This window comes from Pyxicephalus adspersus, chromosome 2, assembly GCF_032062135.1.
Source record: "Pyxicephalus adspersus chromosome 2, UCB_Pads_2.0, whole genome shotgun sequence".
Lineage (NCBI taxonomy): Eukaryota > Metazoa > Chordata > Amphibia > Anura > Pyxicephalidae > Pyxicephalus > Pyxicephalus adspersus.
Genome location: NC_092859.1, coordinates 3,112,190 through 3,118,122, shown reverse-complemented (window position 1 = coordinate 3,118,122; position 5,933 = coordinate 3,112,190).

Below are 5,933 nucleotides of genomic sequence, written 5' to 3'. Positions count from 1 at the left end.
TCTAATCCTATTGTCACATTTACCTCATCCTCGTTAAAGTGCAGGCACTTCTCTCCTGCATATGCAAGCAGTTCTGACCGTGGGCGAGCCTGCTCTACCAAGTTTTATCAATATTGGCCCTCCCATCAGCCAATCAGGAAATGAATTGCCCCTGGTTGTTTACCTAGCTCAGACACAGCACTTAGGGTTTGAGCAACGTGTCTCCACTAATGCCGAGCCCCGCTAGCTGTGCTGAATATTTACCCTACACCTGTCTCGTCTTCTGTGTTAACACCTTGTTGCCCAATCTGTTGTTTTCATGCCTGTTCCCCTGTGATGTTCCAGTGTTCCTCTGTGTCTTCCGTGGCCCCTTTGCCTCCTGGGTCACCTATGCCTCCTGTGGCTTCCTACATCTCTGTGTCTGTGGTGGTCTCCTTGCCACTGGTGACAGTTTCTTGGATTCCTGGTTCTTGACTTCTGGTTTTGTTCCTGACCTCTCTTGCTTGCTGCCTGTCTCGACTGCTGGCCTTCCTTGACTATTCCCCTGCCTAGTGATTTGGTACTGTGCTTTATCCTGGCCACCCCAGTGTGCCCAAGGACTGCAACCTGGCAGCAGCCAGAAGCTCAACATCCTCACCACTAGAGGCTCACACCAATATTGCAAGCCGTAATGCCCCCTAAGAGGCTCTGTCTCACTTCAAACATAGCAAAAGAAAATACATCTGTCCATCTGAGTTCTTTCAAAACTGCACCTAAAGTGTGTTCAGAGTTTAGTTCACTAAATGTCAGTGCTGCTGGTTTATGATTGCATTGGGTTCTCTGCTTTGCTGGTTCACTTGGTTTCCAGTTAGAGTACTTTCTCTAGACCAGTCACACTACAATGTATGGGAATATAGGACAGGCTGTATGTTAGGACACACTGGCCCTAAATAATAAAGTTCTCGAAGGCTGGAGAGAATACACTTTCATCAGTGTAGCTGGGTGATCCAGCAAACCTGGAATGAATCTGGTCCAGGATTAAAAACAAATAGCTTGATTTTAGAAAATCCATTCCAGGTTTGCTTAGTTATTCAGCTCCACTGATGAAAGTTTATTCTCTCCAGCCTTGGAGAAATTTAATAAATCAGGGCCCATGTGTTGTACTTCAATGCTAGATATTGCAGTGCACATTTTGGAGTGAGTTGGCACTGCCTTGGTACCACAAGTAATTGCAATGCAGTGGTATGAATGGACCATGAATTGTAGTATATACAAAATATATTATAAAATGCATATATTTACATCGGAAAATTGGTTCAAAGCTCCCCTTTATACACATCCTGGCTTTGAAAAGCTTTAAGGCTCACAAAATTATGTTTAGTTTTGTGGTGCTATCCATTTAGAATGAAACTGCAACATATTGGTGTAATGCTCCTGTAGTATGTTGTGTGCATGGCCATGCTATTGTGCACACATTAGGGCACCACAACAAATGTGAACCCTGACTAATGAACATTATTTTGCTTTGCATTAGGGGCTTTTTTTGTGCAGTTTTATGGTGAGCTCAGTAGATGTGCATGATATGCATGGTGTTATTCATTTTTGAATGGGTTTCCAAAGATTGGCAATAAATGAAAAGATCAGGTATGTGGCATTTTTGAAAGAAGCACAATGTGTGTAGTGCCGGTCCATTGCCACTTATTGTATTTAGGTGATAAAATGGCATTCTAAATAATAGTACCTACAAATTGCAGCCCCTTACAGATATGAAGGAGGGGGACAAGTGAACTGGATGAATTGAGTTAAAACGGGAAATGACAAAATGAGATCTTCCATTTCTAGGAAGGTGGTATCCGAGCATGACAATTGAAGTATTGGGGCAAGATCACAAAAAAAATGGTCAATGACATTCGGACCACAAAAATGCAACATACTTATAAGGATGGTCGCAGGTAAAGAGATAACAATCCCAGTTAGCCAGGAGCTGCAAACCAATTTTAGACATAAGTGCTGAGTCATCAAAGAGGAATATTGCAAAGGGGTACAAATGGCCAAAAATCGATCATAAGACATTATGGACAGCAAGAGACATTCTGCCGTGGTGGAAGAAGAAAACATAAAAAATTGAGTAATACAACCTTCAAGAGTAATTATTCCACCATTACATAAGACCGTATTTAACATATTGGGTACAATATTAGTTGTGAACAGAACTTCAGCAAATGAGAGATGGCCAAGCAGGAAATACATAGGAGTTTGTAGGTTGACAGCCCTGTGGACCATGGTGATGACCAGAAGGTTTCCTACCAATATAGCCAAGTAAATGAGAAGAAGAGTTGAGAAAAACAAAAACCTAATATCACGGGTGATCTCAAAAACCAGCAGAAAGAACTCTTGTACTGTTTGGTTGTCCAAATTCTTCGACTGATGATATATAAGAAATGGAAGTTAGCAAAGATACAACTGAAATTGTTTACTATTAGTACATCATTTCTGAGATATTACTTTTCATTATTGAGAAATGTTAATACAATGAATTTTATAAAAACTCTAAATACTAAGCGTAATAGATATTCAAATAATATATTTAAAATGGACCAACAATTGATTTATATTTGTTTATTGTATTGTTAGGCTCATTGTGTGTAAGGTTTTTATTTTATTTCTGTTCTTTGGATGTTATGTTATGCTGTATTTTATTGATATATGTTGTTGTATATGCTGTGTTCCTTTCCCTTTTCTATGTATTGTCTTTAATTAACACCAGTTGAAGGCATGATAGAGAAAGAAACTGCAAGCTATATGGATATGTTTCTGTAAGAATTTAGGAATCCAGATGTACTTACATGCTTAAGTTGATTTTAGCCATAAAAGAACAACACAATGGAGTGCTGTGAATGATTGTCTCTAAGGACTAGCTCTTTGGGGTCTATGCTCTTTTCTTTTCAATCCAAGCTGTACAGGTACACAAAGATTTATGTTAGGACAATCATTTTGGAAAAACATAGCTTTTGGAAACACACAGCCAGCAAAATAAACAAGAAAATTAGCCAGAAAAGAAGTGGAGAAGTGAGCTTTATGATTTTCGGGGGGGGGGGGGGGGGATAGGACAAGCCCATGTCTTATGCAGAACAGTCATTTAGAGTTTTATTGAAGAACCATTGTTCTCTCCCATACAGTGGACTACTGGTGAGCAGTGATCACCCTGTGCAGATTCATTTTATATTTATACTGTTTATCCTATTTCACCATTTTTATTTTTTTTTCATATATTTTGCATGAAAACATGCCCAATTTATGAACGCTCTCACCCAGGTCCTCCCATGATAGTCTATATTCTCGAGTCCTGGAGAGCTTTTATAAATCAGGCCAGTTTTGTCAAACTTGTTTGTATCAGTCCAGCCTGGAAGTAATAGCTTTTACTTGGGGAACAGACAAAGCCACTCTTTATGGCACTTTATGCTGTGAACAGATCTCTGTAAACCAATGTACAATGTCAAAATCATTGATCAGAATGTTAAAAGGAGGGTTTTCATAAAATATATAGACCATTATAACAAAAATGTTTTACATATTTATTTGTCCCCCCAACAACATGTCACCATTCCTTGACCCTATTTGTCTATATATGTTCAAAAACTTTATAAAACATAAAACATGTAGTTTAGTGGGTATATATTCCTAGCAAGGTCCAACCCCAGCTCATAGTAAGCATACTCAATATCATAAAAAAAATATCATAAAATAAAATTTATTACCATTTATTTACAAATATTAAAGTACAAATACATTAATTTATAACATTTCATTATGGTTGCTCTGAAATGCTTTATAGTAAATCACAACAATTTAAATATCTTCAGAACCACACTCCCCCAGCTTTTGGTCAATCATGAACAATATTTTCAGGTATAATTAAAGTCATATTCATCCTGTTATAACCAGAAGACCATTATTTTCGACACGTTTCACAGCTTAAAAAACAGTTCTTTAAGAATCATAGGAGTAGCCCATCACTATGAATAAATACAGACAATAATTTAAATTACAATTATAATTATAACCTAGAAATATATCAAAATGTTAGTATTTCATTCCATACTCACAGCTCATATTCAAAGGTATTGAAACTGGCAACCCAGATATAATATATACATTTTAAAAATGTTTGTATTGAAGTCTCTCACATCACCCTTTACATAGTTATAGGTGCATACACATCATATATGAGTCAATGACAAGGTGACTTTCCCAAAGTGAAACATGCTGTGAAACGCGTTGAAGGTCCTGTAACCCTCAGGAAAAGTCTCAGGAGTGTAATACGCTATCAGCTGGTTAAAACCACCTTAGAAAATGTTCTACACTAGACTTGGGACTCCAATAAAATAAATTATTCCTGTACTCTACATTACCAGGTTATTACCCAGAGAACAAGACAAAGAGAAAAGATAAAGAGGCCAGAAGCAGAAAGAGAACAAGAAAAAAGTGGGCTTAGCACAATACCCTCACGGATAAACCTACCTGTATCATCCAGAACATAGGAATATTGGGGCTGTTATAGAGATATAAAGATTAGAGAAGTACGATGGATATAGATGGAGAGAACAACAGATATAAAGAGTGGAGGAGAAAATCTACTGGAGATAAAAGCGGTAGTTACCCAAACAATTTGCTTTTCCATGATTAACCTCTCCAGTTGATGCTGATTATTGGCATTTTAAAAGATACAAAACATCTTATAAATGGAAATGTTCTTCAGAGCTTTTATACTCCAGCTGTATATATTGGCATAAACAGAATCAGAGATTTACTAGTTCTGGAAAAACGAAATGCGATTTCACAACCTTTTAAATGTTTTTCTTTTCCAGAGGAAGATCCTTGTGGAATTATTATATGACTGGTCTGATAATCCCAGTGATATATGGTAATGATTCCTCGAGTAACTCAACAGGGAAGATTTGCATGAGTATTTATGGTGCTAAATACCAATACTCACAACAGAATATGTAAAAAACATTTTGTTACAATTCAATATATAATGTTTTAAAAATATATATAAAAATATATATACTTGCAATATACAAAACGACAATTGGACAATCCCAAAATTTATATTGATACACAACCAACTTTTACAGTCCTTAACGCGTTTCACGAGTAGGCTTCTTTAGAAGGACACAGCGTTATTAGTACCTCGTCTATATGTTTGTTCGGATAGTAGTTACTGATCAAGTTAGTATTATATAACTGTAATATTGATGTGAAAAACAGAATTGTTTGTATAAAACCAATAACACAGACTTTTTATGTGGTTAAGAGTGATGTGACCCCATACTGTCATAGGCAATCTTTTTTTAATGCACCACAGTGTAAATAATCTAAGAGATAGAATATCACCTTTGGTTGTATTGTCTTTAAAATAGAGCAAAATAGCACACCTTTTTGTTCTTTGACAGTTTGTCCTGCTTGGATCATTCATTCACCGCTTCCTGTCTGCTAAAAAAAGTGTTTTTAGTTTTATACAAACAATCCTTCTTTTTAACATCAATATTTCAGTGATATGATACTAACTTGATCATCAACTACTATGTGAACAAATATATAGACGAGGTACTAATAACGCTGTGTCCTTCTGATGAAGCCTACTGGTGAAACGCGTTAAAAACTGTAAAAGTTATTGTGTATCAATATAAATTTTGGGATTGTTCAATTGTCATTTTGTATATTGCAAGTATATATTTTGTGTGATACTTTTTTTATATTATATTATAGATTGTAACAAATCTTTTTTAACATATTCTGTTGTGAGTGTTATATTATTTATATCATATTTAGCACCTTTAAAAGCCATGGAAATCTTCCCTGTTGGGTAAAGAAAGCACTTTCGTATTTGTGAGGATAATGGCCCTGATTCATCAAGCAGAATCGGATTATCGCTCGCGCATTCGTATTAGCGATCCGGAATCGTACGCGGT